At 39.9% G+C, this 15765-nt stretch overlaps 1 protein-coding gene across 4 annotated transcripts in view; it reads left to right on the forward strand.

Moving 5' to 3' along the window:
• The window catches only part of mctp1a (multiple C2 domains, transmembrane 1a), a 960306-nt gene that overhangs the window by 891465 nt on the left and 53076 nt on the right, over window positions 1-15765 (forward strand). The window contains exon 20 of one of the 4 annotated variants that reach the window (XR_015078481.1): window positions 7851-8294. The exons of the other annotated variants lie outside the window; for them this stretch is intronic. The gene's annotated coding sequence lies outside the window, so the exon portion shown is untranslated. Of the gene's footprint in view, window positions 1-7850; window positions 8295-15765 lie in introns of those variants that run through there. 4 annotated transcript variants of the gene reach the window in all.

Raw genomic sequence — 15765 nt, forward strand, 5'->3', positions numbered from 1 at the left:
TGACTTTAATTTCACCTGTTAGTGGTTGGGGTTACTAGGATAGAACTTTTGGTTGGCGAAGGTCACATACAAATGCTTAAAGCACTCGTCCAAGATTCCAGTGTGCTATTTGTACACAGGCGTTAACCCACTGTAAATAAGCAGGTTAACACCAATGTCAATGTAGCAAGCAGCAGAATGTAGCATGAATGTGCTAAGCCTTCATATGTAAATTTAGCCAATTAGAAGCTCTACCCTAATAAATCAAGCAGATACACCTACATGTACCCCACTTTTGCACTCACGTGTTCACACCAACACTGGCAGTCGCAGTTTCCTGTTAACAGTAGAAAAATTAGAACTGGTCACATTTCTGTATATAAACCCCCATAACCAGTTCTGAGGGTTTCCCTGTACTCTACATAGTCTGTCCCTCTAAATTATTTTATATTGCTGATTGTTTTACTGTATTCATAAATGAAAACATGCAAATGTATCAAGAAATCCATGCTGTCAGCATGATATTTTTGAGATACAGGATTCCCTGTTGAGACGGGAACATTGCAGTGGCCCACCCCATGCAGAGCCATCGAAACCCCTCGCAAACTTATTTTCATTATAGGTAGACCCATGCTAGTTGTTTTCATGAAATAATAGTAATGGAGGTCAAGAGTCAAGAATACAACACAAAAAACATTTTCTTTAAAAATTATAGTCCTAGCTCCCAATTAAGACATGCTGGTCAGTGGAACTGCATTTAATTTTTTTGTTCTGCAGTAATATATAGCCCATTCTGAGTTAAAATTACATGACCTCAGCCAGCAATAGACTGCCGTTAGTGTCATTTCTTTGACAGCACCAATGCTACACTGCTGAAATACAGTAAAAAAGGCCATATGTTATGTACTTGTATAATGCCAGACTGACACAGTTTCATAAAACAGGTGAATGCAGTTAGTCCAGTGCATTAAGAGTAATAACACTTATAAATCTCCAAGTTAAAAATGAAAAATAACATTTATTGAAGAATGAATCATAGTATGGAATAGTCATTCTGAGGAAACATGTTGTAAATTTCCTGTCTAAAATCCTTGCTTTGGTAGAATTGCATTCAATGTTAAAATACATCCACCAGGTGATTCCATTGAATTTAACAGTCAGAGCACTGAGAGAGCCTTAGGCTGGATGACATTCATATGTGTGCCCTTCAGGCTTTTTATTGCAAGAACTAAGTACAGATGTAAGCCACCTCAGTGACCAAATCACCCAATGAATCACAATTTCCAGTCTAAAAAATGTAAAACAAAATCTCAACTAAACCAAACTAAAATGGTTGTACAGTCTCAGCATCTGAATATACCATTTGAGCACTGATCTTATGGGTTATGCTGTCCTCGAGTGTCACAGCTGTGTTATGCACTGTCTATGTCAGCTGTTTTTTTTTAATCATCATCTTTTTCTGATTTGTGTACTTGTAAATCAACTGAGGTGAGGAGCAAAACTTTTTAATATAGGCATTTGAGGGAACTGGAGGTTAGAAAGTCCAGTGCCACTTTTTTGTGTGAGACCAGCAGTTGTTCAAATCTGGACAAACATCATAGAATCATAGAATGATTACAGCACAGAAGGAGGCCATTCGGTCCATCGAGCTCATGCTGGCTCTCTGCAAGAGCACTTCAGCTAGTCTCACTTCCCCCGCCCTTTCCCCATAGCCGTGCAATTTTTTTTCCTTCAGGTACTTATCCAATTCCCTTTTGAAAGCCATGATTGAATCTGTCTCCACCACCCTTTTAAGCAGTGCATTCCAGGTCTTAACCACTCGCTGCGTAAAAAAGTTTTTCCTCATGTCGCCTTTGGTTCCTTTGCCAATCACCTTAAATCTGTGTCCTCTGGTTCTCGACCCTTCCGCCAATGGGAACAGTTTCACTTTATCTACTCTGTCTAGACCCATCATGATTTTGAATACCTCTATCAAATCTCCTCTCAACCTTCTCTGCTCCAAGGAGAACAACCCCAGCTTCTTTAGTCTATCCACATAACTGAAGGTCCTCATCCCTGGAACCATTCACGTAAATCTTTTCTGCACCCTCTCTAAGGCCTTCACATCCTTCCTAAAGTGCGGTGTCCAGAATTGGGCACAATACTCCAGCTGAGGCAGAACCAGTGTTTTATAAAGGTTCATCATAACCTCCTTGCTTTTGTACTCTATGCCCATATGCTTTTTTAACTGCTTTCTCAACCTGCCCTGCCACCTTCAACGATTTGTGCACATACACCCCCAGGTCTCTCTGTTCCTGCACCATCTTTAGGATTGTACCCTTTAATTTATATTGCCTCTCCTTGTTCTTCCTACAAAATGTATCACATTGCACTTTTCTGCATTAAATTTCATCTGCCACGTATCCGGCTATTTCACCAGCCTGTCAATGTCTTCCTGAAGTCCATCACTATCCCCCTCACTGTTCACTACACTTCCAAGTTTTGTGTCATCTGAAAATTTTGAAATTGTGCCCTGTACACCCAAGTCCAAGTCATTAATATATATCAAGAAAAGCAGTGATCAGTTAGCCTTGATTTTCATGCATGGTGGACAAGCTCTGCAAGAAAGAACTAGTGAATTATTTTACTAGTATTACAAGATATTACTGGATGTGAAAGACACAGGATAATTCAATTTCTAAAATTAACACTTGTTCAAGAAGAAAGTCGCCCTCGAGTTACATTTGGGCGAGAAATTAAGCCTGATAAAAATGCCTATACAACAGAGGATAAAGATTGGGTGATATAAATATACCAAAGGAAAATTCACTAACCTTGTCATATTTAGTGTTTGGGGCAGTAACACTAAATTGATGAACTAATAAACAGCTGTTGAAGTCTGATTACGCAATGTTTGTATTGATCAGCTGCTGATTGGTACAGCTGGCATGTGTTTGTCTTACATCAGGCTTTCTCTGCCTGCGGGGTGGGTATGTGAGGTAGCCTTTCGTTTGATTGACCTTTGTACTCAGAGTTTCTTAATCTGAGGCTTCAGATTTCAAACCTAGCAATTATATTACTTTTTAATGGATTACATTAGAGAAATGTGTTGGCTTTGAGCAGAAACATATAACATTAAATCAGATCAATATCCACGGACAATTATAAAAGAAAAAGTGAAATATGGAATTACAGCCTTACTTATCTCTAGATAACACATGGAAAAATAAACTCACAAAGCTGACATATTCCCCTGACTCCTCAGATATATTTTAATGTGATAGTTGTCAGTAAATGGAGTGTAACAGGATTACGCTAATGTTTTTTGAAACAAGAGCAAAGTTGATTTAAGGCAGGGAGGTATCCGATTCTCTTTACCTGACATAAGTACATTTCAAACATGGGAAATAGATGCAGATTTATTATTGGCTAACTCACGGACCAAAACAAATAACTGTTGAAAATTCAAATAAAGGCCAATTTTTGGAACATATTATCATGGCTTGGTAACGATTCCAAATAAAATTGACAACCTGTATTTGATTGGGATATTCTATTAAAAATGCACATAAATATTTTACTGGAAACATGTTTGAGTCTTTTTGGCAAAATATAAGCATTTTTTATTGAACAAAATCTCACAGTAGGTGAAGCTCAAAAAATTTAAGACTATTGCTTCATGTACTGAATCCAAATCATCATTACAGGCATTCTTTAAAAGTAGTTTTCTTACCCGGAGGTAATCACTTGCAGCTTTCATCCTGCACACATTTGCATTACTATTTTCTATACACTTTAACCAGAAATCTGATTGCAGATGGTTAATGGTTTCTATAGCAGTTATTATAATAAAATTATTTTGCCAACATCTGTTTATGTTTTCTTTTAATGTTTAAAACTGACTTGCAACTAATTCTGCAGGCTGACCTCTAGAAGAGTGTGTCATGTATGTCCAAATATTTAACAAGCTTTACAAATATAGCCCAGTTAGGACTTCACATTAGTGACAGCTAGTGCAGCTAATTCTTCTAGTAAAAATAATGGCAAAGATGTAACATGCAGAAATGTTGGGTCTAAGCAATGAATCATGCCTCTGAAATTTCACAAATACTTATGATATTATCAAATTTAAAGGGCTATTGTTGCCTGGAAAATTATTTTACAAGACTGTTGATCAAATTAGTGGAGGAGTATGTAATAACAAGATAACTTCAATTTTTACTACATTTAAAAATGTAACATTGAATCCAAAGGAGACATTTTACACCTACAATGTGAAAGTGATTCAAGGATCTGTGCCATTTAAAAAAAGTCTTAATTAAAAGTACTGATAATCAGGCATAGACAGTACCAGTTAAGAATTGTTACCTTGGAAATGATCAAGTGACAGAAGTAGCCAATGTAAACACAAGGCTGTTCAACAAATGTTGTAGGATGAAATCAATGGAGCCCAGCTTTATTAAAGATGTAAATTAGATTCAGTGTGGGAAATGAGCAATGGAAATATGACTATCATGGGATATTTTTGACAACATGATAATCTGGAAATAACACAATATTTTGATGACTGCTGGGTATAAGCCAATGCTTGTTATCACTGTCCCTAACGCTCTGATATAGAGATGGGGATACAGATGAGTAAATGCAAAAGTAACCTTTTGATTGTTAGATTTTTGCAAATTCATTAACCTTCATCTATGAAAAGCATTGCTTCATGTTTATATTTAAAATAGAATTGTGTTGTTAATTGCATTTTATGCACAAGGAAAACTACAGTACTTATTAAACACCCCTCTCATTTTGGTGTATCAGGGTAATTATCTTACAGCCATATCACATTATGGGAAAAAGTAAATGGCATTGTAAACACAGGATTAAAATTACGCAGTTAGATGTTGACTAGTGCAACATGGTGTCCCTAATTGAAAACTCTTTCAGTGTCTGTCCTTTCTGGAGTGGAAGTATTTGGAAGTTCCTGAAATGTTGGTGCTGTATGCAGTGACAGGAAGCAGTAACAATGTGACATCAGTTGACAATGACAGTCTTGTCCCTGTGGCTTTCAAACTGGTAAATTGCTGAGTTGATTTTCATTGGAATTAACATCTTACCTCCTTATCTTCCTTTTTGTTCCCCCCTGGAGTCCTTAACTCATCCTGTTTGGTTCAGTATAAAGATTCTAGTTGGTCTGACCTTTAAAAGGTACTGAAAAATTGCCATCTGTTACTGGTGTAATAATTTTCATTTCCTTTAGTAGTTAAAGGTTGCTGCATGTAATTGAATCTTGACACGTTTCAAGAATCTGTTGAAGTAAAATGAGCTGGGTACCACAAAGCAGATTTCCTGCACAGTATTTTCATATTAAATGGCTTTTTTCATTTTGTCACTTTTAGTTTCCAGTGCCTCCATTCCACAAAAGCTTGGCGCTACATATCCTCTTCCATGATCAGCTGGCAGGAGATTCCATTCAAAGGGTGAGCAGGGCAATGTCTTTTCATTGCCTTCAGCAGCAAAGAGCTCATTTCCTCATGGAGTTTTGTCTAGCAACCCGACTGATAGAGCGTTGGGTTTTAAACTCCATAATAACTGGTTTGGAAACAAACGCTAAACCATCTGAGCAACATTTTTCAATATGTCTATCTCTTACTGTTTTTCATATTTTTCCATACTCTGTTAAGTGTTAAGTGATGATACTACAAGAAACTGAGTCCACAAAAGCTATTAGTGAAAGGCGCTACATGAATGCAAGTCTTTCTTTCTAAAGCAATCAGTCAATTTTAAATCGAAACTGGAAGAAATTAGCTGTTGTGTCCAGAAAATAATTTTAAGTAGGACCTCCTTGTATTTTGACCACATTCTTTGTTTAATGAAGGTCCTGGCCGCCTGTGAGTTTTCCTCTGGACCACTGATGGGATCCTGCTTCCTGGCAGGGATTCTGATGGGATCCCACAATGAATACACAATGATACCCAACCCAGGAAACTGAGATGAGGGAGGGAATTTCAACTCCCGGGCGAGAAGGCAATAGGCCACCCGCCTGGGAGTCTCCATTAGGCACCCTCATTTACATCCTGCTGACCAGCTACCTGCCCATTGCAGGCATAAAGAGGCAGCTGGCTGCTGCTGGCAGGTGAAAATCACGTGATCCGGCACTCACATATGTTGCTTGGGGGGGGGGGGGGTCGGTTTCAGCAAGGCCTCGCAGGTGGGAAAGGCTCATTAGGTGTCCGCAGCTCAGTGATGTGGCCCGAGGCCCAATATTATGTGTGCCTTGGGCCTATCCATTCAGATGCAGAGATTGATCCCCATGCGCCCATGTTTGGGTGCCCTCGGATTTCTAGGCCTAGAGCTGACCTTTATATCGGTGCATAGTAACTCTGCAAGTACTTTGAAAGGTTTTTACCTGATAAGGCACTGTATAAATTATCATTTCCAACCATCACATAAGTTTGATACAACTGAATGGCTTGCTAGGCCACTTCAGAGGACAGTTGGTGTAGGATTGCAATCACATATGGGCCAGACCAGGTAAGGGCAGCAGATATTCTTTTCTAAAGGGCATAAGTGGACTAATTGGGCAATGTTTCTGTTAAGATGCGATCTGGAGGTCCCACACAGGCTGCTCAACAGCTTTATAATTGGAATAACCGCGCATGCGCAAGAAATTGAATGGGCCCCGCAGCCCGTTAAAGGGCCCCCGCACCCAAAAGAAACTAGCGGGAACATCGCAGTTGGGTGTTTACAAGAATCCAACAGCTTCATGATCACTTTTACTGGCACCAGTTTTATATTACCAGATTTTTAAAAAACTGAATTCAAATTGTCAAACTGCCATGGTGGGATTTGAACTTATCATCCTTTTATCATCTTGCATTAGTCCCGGTCCCTGAATTACTAGTCCAGTACCATAACAACCACACTACCATATCCTAATGGTACCTTCACCACAAGGACTGCAGTGGTTCAAGAAGGAGGGTCACCACCATCTTCACAAGGGCAACTAGGGATGGGCAACAAACGCCGATCTTGCCAGGGACGCTCATATCCTGAGAATGAATATTTTTTAAAAAGGTGTCCTGATCAATTATCCTGTTCACATATCTGGATTTACACATGGAAATCCATGCTTTGCAACACACTTTAAGAATGTTACTCCTGGATCTGCAGAGTACAGTATGTCATGAATTTAATGAGAACAGCTTGCTTTAGTGTTACGGCTACGTAGAGTCTAATAGTATCCTTTACTTGTGAAATTTATGTATGTTCACTTATCTGATCCCTTTACCTCTCTGCTTGTATGTTGATTGCAGGAGGGTCAGATATGTGGCATTCCACTTTTTTCCCATTTTAGACCTTGATGACCTGGCCTTTACTGTAATTGCTCTTACCACTTCTCATGAGTTCTCTCTAAGATGCATTGGCTCACTGATGAAACAGTTAGCTGTATTACAGAAAACAGATGCACTTGTAACAAAAAGCTGTTTGTTTCACTTACTCTTATTTTGTCAGCGTATTGAACAAGCAAGGATATTTGTGTCACTTTTGTTGCTGCCATGTGAAACCATGCTTAAAATGGCAAGGTCCCATAGGCACTATTTCTGTGCTTTACACTTATTGTTAAGATATGCTGTTTACCAAATATCGCATTACAAATGCAATCTGGCTGCAAGATCAGACTCCACACAACTGCGTGTTTTCTGTACAGAGTGTGCAGATGTCCAATGGCAGAGATTGGAGATAGGCAGTCATTCAGTAAATAAAATAGGTGGTTGTTAGCATTGATTTCCCTGACAAAAATGAAATACAAAATCTATGTAGTGGACTGTGTAATGATATCAGCAAATAGAGATGGTATTTGCCTGTTCGATTATGATGCCTTAACAGCATGTTTGCAGGTATTGATTACTTATGCCTGACCAGCAGAGGTCATGTGACCGAGACAAGCAAGGCAGGTTAGTTTAGTTTCAGTTTTGTTCTAGATGCATCACAAGCATCGTGTCTCCTGTAAAAGCTGTATAAAAGAGTTGAACAAGCTTTAGATTAAAAGTCATTCTCTTTCATAAATGTCTCGTCATTGAACCCACAAAGAAATCAATACATGGTGTCAGAAGTGGCTGAAAGAGATGAAGAGAAAAAATCTGAAGTTAAATCAGCTCTCCACAAATTAGCAAGCCAAAAGAGAACATCGTTGCTTACCATTGGAGAATAGCAAATGAAGTGAAAAAATGGAAGGTTTACTCCCACCGCCGACGCTTCAGTTGACAGGTAATGTGGCTGAAAATTGGAGGAGGTTCAAACAACATGTGGGGTTGTATTTAGCGGCAATCGGAGCTGACGAGAAAAGTAATAAAAAGAAATCGTCACTGTTCTTACATGTTGTGGGTGATGAAGCGCTGGAGGTGTATAATAACTTCACATTCGCTACTGATGGAGACAAAATGAAACTAGATAAAATAATGGAACAGTTTGAGGCCTACTGCATACCTAAACGTAACGTGACGTTTGAGAGGCACAGATTTTTCACATGTGTTCAGAAAACAGGTGAGACTATTGATCAGAGACTGGTGTGTGGTATTCCAGATAATGGTCTAAGGGAAAGACTGCTAAGAGAGCAAGATCTAGACCTGGGAAAAGCCATAGCACTGTGTAGGGCTACAGAGACTGTGAAGTTGCAGGCAAAGGAGCTGTTCAGTGATAATAGCTGCAACGTGGATGCAGTGAGAAAGAACGGATACAAACCGTTTAACAAAAAGAGCGCCAATGTGAAAAAAGAGGCGTGGCCAGCGAACGAAAATGAAAGGGACAATCGAAAGTCATGTAGTCGATGCGGTACACAGCATCCACCAAGAAAGTGTCCAGCATATGGTTAAAAAATGCAATAGTTGCAACAAGAACAACCATTATGCCCATTGCTGTAAGAACCAAATGCAACAAAGCAAGGTCCATGCAGTAGATGAAAGCGACATAGAGGAGTTCTATGTAGATGTGGTGGCTGAAAACAAAAAAGAAGAAAGAGACTGGATGTTGACACTAAAAGTGAATGACATACATATTCCATTTAAATTGGATACTGGAGCACAAGTTAATGTGATATCAGAGACTGATTTTAAGAAAATTAGACCCAGACCAAAGATACATGGAATAAAAGTGAAAGTGACAGGATACACAGGTACTGATATACCAGTGAAAGGAAGATGCATTGTCAAAGTAACACACAAGGATAGAGAGCACACACTAGCATTAATCGTGGTGCCAAAGGATGTGCAAGCCACACTAGGTTTAAAAGCCTGTGAGAGACTGAACCTGGTAAAGAGAGTCCTTGTTGTGGAAAGCGAAGGAGAGACAGTCTATGATGAACTGAATGTTGCGTACACACCGGGTAAGCTGATGTATACAGCAGACACGTTGTCCAGAGCTGTTGACCCAGGAGAGCCCGCAAACACAGTGAAAAGACTGATGTACAAGGCAAAAGACAGTGGAACTGACTTCTACCAGAGCATGCTTGTATACCGCACAACGCCGCTCGAGTGTGGTAAGTCACCAGCCCAACTCCTGATGGGACGTCGGCTAAGGTCAAACCTACCCATCCCAGAGAACCTCCTGAAAACAAAAGAGGGGGAGAAAGTGAGGAAGTTCAAAGAACAGAAAGAAAAGCAAAAGTACTACTATGACAGAGGAACACAAAACCTACCTGAACTCCACACTGGTGACCAAGTAAGGTTCAAAGACAAAACAAACACATGGACTCAGAAGCGAACTGTCCTGAGTGAAGTTCAACCAAGATCATACACAATTCAGACAGATGAGGGTGCTGTTCTGAGAAGAAATCATCGAGATCTTCTCATGGGACCAGCCACAGCAGGTCAAGAGACTGATACTGTTGAACAACCTGATCACACAGCTGAGAAACCATCATCTGAGGCAACAACTCAGATTCAAGGACAATCAATCAGAAAATCCTCAAGACACGTGAAGCCTCCTGAGAGACTCATTGAGCAAATTTAAGGACTATTGTTATAGAAGGAAGTAATGTTATCTTATTCTTTCTTCAAGTTCTAGTGTATTGACATATTTCATGTGAACACACAAAGCAAGGTTAAAAAACCTTGATCATGATAATGATAATGTAAGTTCATTAAGTGTTACAGTTAAAATGCAGATTAATACAAAGAAAACATGTTGTTAGTTAAAAGTAAAATACTTTTGTTTTAAGAAAAGGAGATGTAATGATATCAGCAAATAGAGATGGTATTTGCCTGTTCGATTATGATGCCTTAACAGCATGTTTGCAGGTATTGATTACTTATGCCTGACCAGCAGAGGTCATGTGACCGAGACAAGCAAGGCAGGTTAGTTTAGTTTCAGTTTCGTTCTAGATGCATCACAAGCATCATGTCTCCTGTAAAAGCTGTACAAAAGAGTTGAACAAGCTTTAGATTAAAAGTCATTCTCTTTCATAAATGTCTCGTCATTGAACCCACAAAGAAATCAATACAGACTGTGCTTGAAATTTCAATTTTGAGACACTGCAAATTTAATCATAAACTTCAAAAATGGAAAGTTTGGCTCCCCAATGGCTCAACTAGTAAATGCATTGCAAGGTAAGGTACCGAGCCATAGAGACTAGAAAGATCCCAAGTTTGATATGTCATCTATGCTGAGTTAATTGATCTCATTGTAGTGGTAGGAGCATTGCAGTTGGGCTAAATGCCCCCAGGCCAGGGAAAAGAAAACACAGCAAGGTTACCTTTCCTAATTGCTCTCCAGTGACTTTTGCTAGTAAAAGCCTGGGGAGGACAGGATCAGACCTTAGATATGATGCCCCACAGTCAAATAGCCTACCAACATTCTTTGTGAAGGCTCACACATAAAAATGGCTACGGATGCAGTACCGGAGACTGGCAGCACAATCTTCAGAAATGATGGGGAATAAAATTGGAAACAATATTGTAAATGTGATTGTGGTCCATAGCCAATTTAATCCCTTTTTTCTTCGATTTGTATAAAGCTCTTATTGTAGTCAGTCTCTAGTGAAGTTTGTTCCCTCTCCCATATAAGTGCATCTGATGCTTGATTATGATCATTCTGAATGGTTAACAACTTTGATGTCATAACTGCTATTTTTCTCAATAAATGGTTTGGCGTTTTTAAGAACATAACAACATAAGAAATAGGAGCAGGAGTAGGCCATTTGGCCCATCGAGCCTGCTCCACCATTCATTAAGATCATGACTGATCTACCTCAACTCCACTTCCCTCCACTATCCCCATATCCCTTGATCCCTTTAATATCCAAAAATCTATTGATCTCTGTCTTGAATATACTCAATGACTGAGCATCCACAGCCCTCTGGGGTAGAGAATTCCAAAGATTCACCACCCTTTGAGTGAAGAAATTTCTCCTCATCTCAGTCCTAAATGGCCGACCCCTTATTCTGAGACTGTGACCCCTGGTTCTAGATTCCCCAGCCGGGGAAACATCCTCCCTGCATCTACCCTGTCAAGCCCCGTAAGAATTTTGTATGTTTCAATGATCACCTCTCATTCTTCTAAACTGTAGAGAATATAGGCCAAGTCTACTTAATCTCTCCTCATAGGGCAATTAATCCATCCCAGGAATCAGTCTGGTGAACCTTCGTTGCACTCCCTCTATGGCAAGTATATCCTTCCTTAGGTAAGGAGACCAAAACTGTACACAATATTCCAGGTGTGGTCTCACCAGGGCTCTATTTAATTGCAGTAAGACGTCTTTACTCTTATACTTAAATCCTCTTGTAATAAAGGCCAACATACCATTTGCCTTCCTAATTGCTTGCTGGACCTGCATGTTAACTTTCAGTGATTCATGTACAAGGACACCCAGGCCCCTCTGAACACAAACATTTCCCAATCTCTCACCATTTAAAAAATACTCTGCTTTTCTATTTTTCCTACCAAAGTGGATAACTTCACATTTCTCCACATTATATTCCATTTGCCATGTTCTTGCCCACTCACTTAGCCTGTCTATATCCCCTTGAAGCCTCTTTGCATCCTCTTCATAACTTTTATTCCCACCCAGCTTTGTATCATCAGCAAACTTGGATATATTACATTTGGTCCCCTATCCAAATCATTGCTGTAGATTGTGAATAGCTGAGGCCCAAGCACAGATCCTTGTGGTATCCCACTAGTTAAAGCCTGCCAACCTGAAAGTGACCTGTTTATTCCTACTCTCTGTTTTCTGTCCGTTAACCAATCCTCAATCCATGCTAGTATATTTTCAGGAAAGTTCATGTCCAGTACCTAATGTGTGTTCTTAAAAGGACAAATACTGAGCCCTTTACTATAGAAAGCAGAATTGCAAACAAGTACCAAATGTATACCTTTTGAAAGAAAGTTCATTCAAATCTATACAGAGCTTTGCCCTACTTTGCATAGAGTTAAAATAGGAGACAAATGTAAATGTCGGAGTGGAGAGGAGGGAGAGTGGTCATGCAGTGCCAATACTGACAGTTAGACTAATTACAGTGCAAACTGGGTTTGCAATTTGGCTAAGGCAAACCATCTTGGTTTCCCTGACGCCTTAGAGGTAACCATCACTGAGCCAACAAGTCCAATCCCTGAGCTATATTGAGTTAGCTTATTTCAGCCAGGGCAGTACTGAGGGGGTGCTGCACTGTCGGAGGTGCCGTCTTTCAGGTGAGACGTTAAACCAAGGCCCTGTCTGCCTTCTCAGGTAGACGTAAATGATCCCATAACACTATTTGAAGAGCAGAGGAGTTCTCCCTGGTGTATTGGCCAATATTTATCCCTCGAACAACATCACTAAAACAGATTATCTGGTCATTATCTCATTGCTGTTTGTGGTTCCTTGCTGTGCACACATTGCCTGCTGAGTTTCCTACATTACAACAGTGGCTACACTTCAAAAGTACTTAATTGGCTGTAAAGCACTTTGGAATGTCCTGATGCCATGAAAGACTCTGTATAAATGCAGTCTTTCTTGTTTCAGGGCAGCAGTACAATTGGCCATAGTACCCCTTGGTTAGGAAAGGGAAAATTGCCCAGGCTTCCTGCGCTTGATCACTATCTAGCTACCCTTGTTGGAATTACATGCGTGCGTGGATGTTTAGTGAGGACAGGATCAGGCTCAGCTGTGATGTTCTCCATGGCCTGCTGATACTCACTGTTGAAGCTCACGCATGAATGATGGCCATTTGGGCAAGGTATCAGAGAGCCACTGCCACTCGCAAAACTTAATCTCAGTAAGGGAGTAAATAAATACCTTCAATTGAAAAGGAAGGGGAGGAAATTTGCGAGGGGAAAACAATACATTTTGCTAAACAAAGCTGTGGCATAATACATGGTTGCACCATGGCAGGCTAAAATCTTTCTGGTCAACCCAGTAGAATCCTGAAACCCACAGTAGCACTGGACCCACTCCAGCTGAAACAGTGTCAGTGTTTTAATCCCAGGGACAGCTGTCTGTCGATGGTAGTTGTGCCAAAAAGCACAGAAAATGTTCCGCTACAAGTGCACCTTTGACTTGTTCAAAAGCTGACTGCCAAAGTTAACGTCCACTTTATAGTTTATGTTTTGAATGAATTTTGCAATGGTTTTTAAAAAATATTAGTATGGAAAGCAGTCACCATTCAAATTGGATCATAATGCATAAATGTTATTTTTGAGTCATATTTGAAGAGATTGTAGCATTTTAGTACTAAATAAAACAATTTTTTAAATAAACATTCATTAAACTTCAGGGTTGACAAAATGCTCCAAATCCAGAATTCCTCTTTGATTCTTTAATTTTACAGCACGCTTCCTGAATTTCAGTCACATAACATCCACAAAGGTGTTTCAACACTGCTCAAATCTACTGAACATTTTGCAGTAGTTGGAATAGAGTATTTTGTGACTTTAGTACTCATTTTTTTAAAACATATGCTTAATTGTAATTTTTTAATTTACTGTACTAAAATACTGCAACCCTCAAAGATTTACATGTAATAATATAGAAAAGCCACACACTCCTAAGTAGCTATCATAATTTTTCCCATTTCACTTGTATTTGCTATAGCTGAACCGTGTAGATTACTGTGACTTAAAATACTGAACAATTACTGAAGTGAGATAGCTAATGGTGATGCTGATTAAGGTGTGAATCTATCTTCACTTGCTTTAAGTTGAATTTCCAGATTGTGTGCTAAAGTGCAAATAGCATCCTTCTTTCAAGAGGTATGGGATGGCTTGGTAATACAAGCATGAACTCGCCCATCACTGGGAAACCAGCTAATTGGGTGTCTGTACAGATTCTCTTCTCACAGTGATTAAACAAGTAGTGATTGCTTTCACCATTTTCTGAATTTACTCTGTTAACCGACCTGTGATAAACTGCAAGTTTCTTGAATGTGAGATAGAGTACGTGATTTCATATAGTATGCAATCTCATACAGTCAAACAGCTTGAAAAACAGGGAAAAGTGGGCTGTTAAAAAATCTCACGTAAGGTGAATGATTTTGTATTACTCTTTCTTGCTGCTCACTTAACTAAATCCCCTCACCTCTGTCAATAAAATTAGCATTAATAGCTAGCATATTTTGTAATGAAATGTGCTATTGCACAGCTGCCTTGTGAAAGGATTGACAGACAATGCATTTAATTGCTTCAAAGGTGCCATGACACTATCCATATAGAACAAGTGAAAAGAATATTATTTGTTAAGAATGTACACAAGCTAGTGTTATTTTTAATACAGGTAGAACATCTGTCCCTTTAAGTTTACTATTTAACGATGTGGTGAAGAATAAATGTGCAAGATTAGGTTGTCCTAAAAGTGGACAGGAGCTTATGTGTGTTTCATACTGATGAGTGTTTTTGGGCACATTACGATGTGGTCTTAAAAACGCTGATTCTTACAGTATTAAGCCTGTGGGTAATCTTAATATGCTGCATTCTCTGAAATTACTCTGAGGTTTCTGGCACATTAATACTAATTTTATTGACAGAGGTGAGGGAAACTGGTTCAGCAGATGTCCACAGCAATATTTTATCTCTTTTAAGTTTCCTTTGGAAAACAAAAGGAAGAGAAATTCGGTATCGTCCCATTTGGGGGTGGTAACTTTTGAAAGCTGGGAAACATAGCGCCAGGCTCCACTTCCTTCCTGGAGCGCTAAAGGACACAGGTGGGGTGGTAGAGGTGCAGCGCTGCACAATGTCCCATGCAGCGCTGCCAAGATCCGAGGCTCCTTCCCTCCCTTAAAGGAAAGGGCCATCGCTGCAGGCTCTGCATTGAGACCAGTTAGCTGATCAATCGCGGCCCAGGAGAATTGAAAAAAATTAGTAAAAAAGCATTTTAGAAATTTTTCTACTTACCTCAGCAACTTCCCCTTTAACTTCCACCCCAAAGTGCCCGGCCTCCCGATGAACGTCTCCTGCAACTGTCGGTGTTTTTGCCCGGTGATGCTGCAGGGAGCGGAACCGAAGTTCGGGTCCGGGGCGATGCGCACGGCAACGACGTCACGATCTCCGGGCGCAGGAGATCGTGTTGCAAAGTGTTACCACCGCCACAAACCTCGTTCATCTCACCGCGCCTGGGCGGTAAGTCGTTAGTGCCCTGTTATCGCCCCCCAGGGGTGCTAACAGGAGGCGCTAACCACCGAATTTATCCCCCAAAGTTCCTTTTGAGCAATGCAGCTTTAGTTCCAGTTCATGTTCAGTAATAACAGCACATAGACTAAGAAATACCTGGCAGTGAGTTGCAAGGCAGTAATTTAGTCAGGTAGTTCTCATAATGTTCTGAGCTGTAAGATGAAAAGTTTATGAAGG

This window comes from Somniosus microcephalus, chromosome 1 (assembly GCF_052327205.1).
Source record: "Somniosus microcephalus isolate GS21.2 chromosome 1, FLI_Smic_1.0, whole genome shotgun sequence".
NCBI classification, from domain to species: Eukaryota; Metazoa; Chordata; class Chondrichthyes; order Squaliformes; family Somniosidae; genus Somniosus; species Somniosus microcephalus.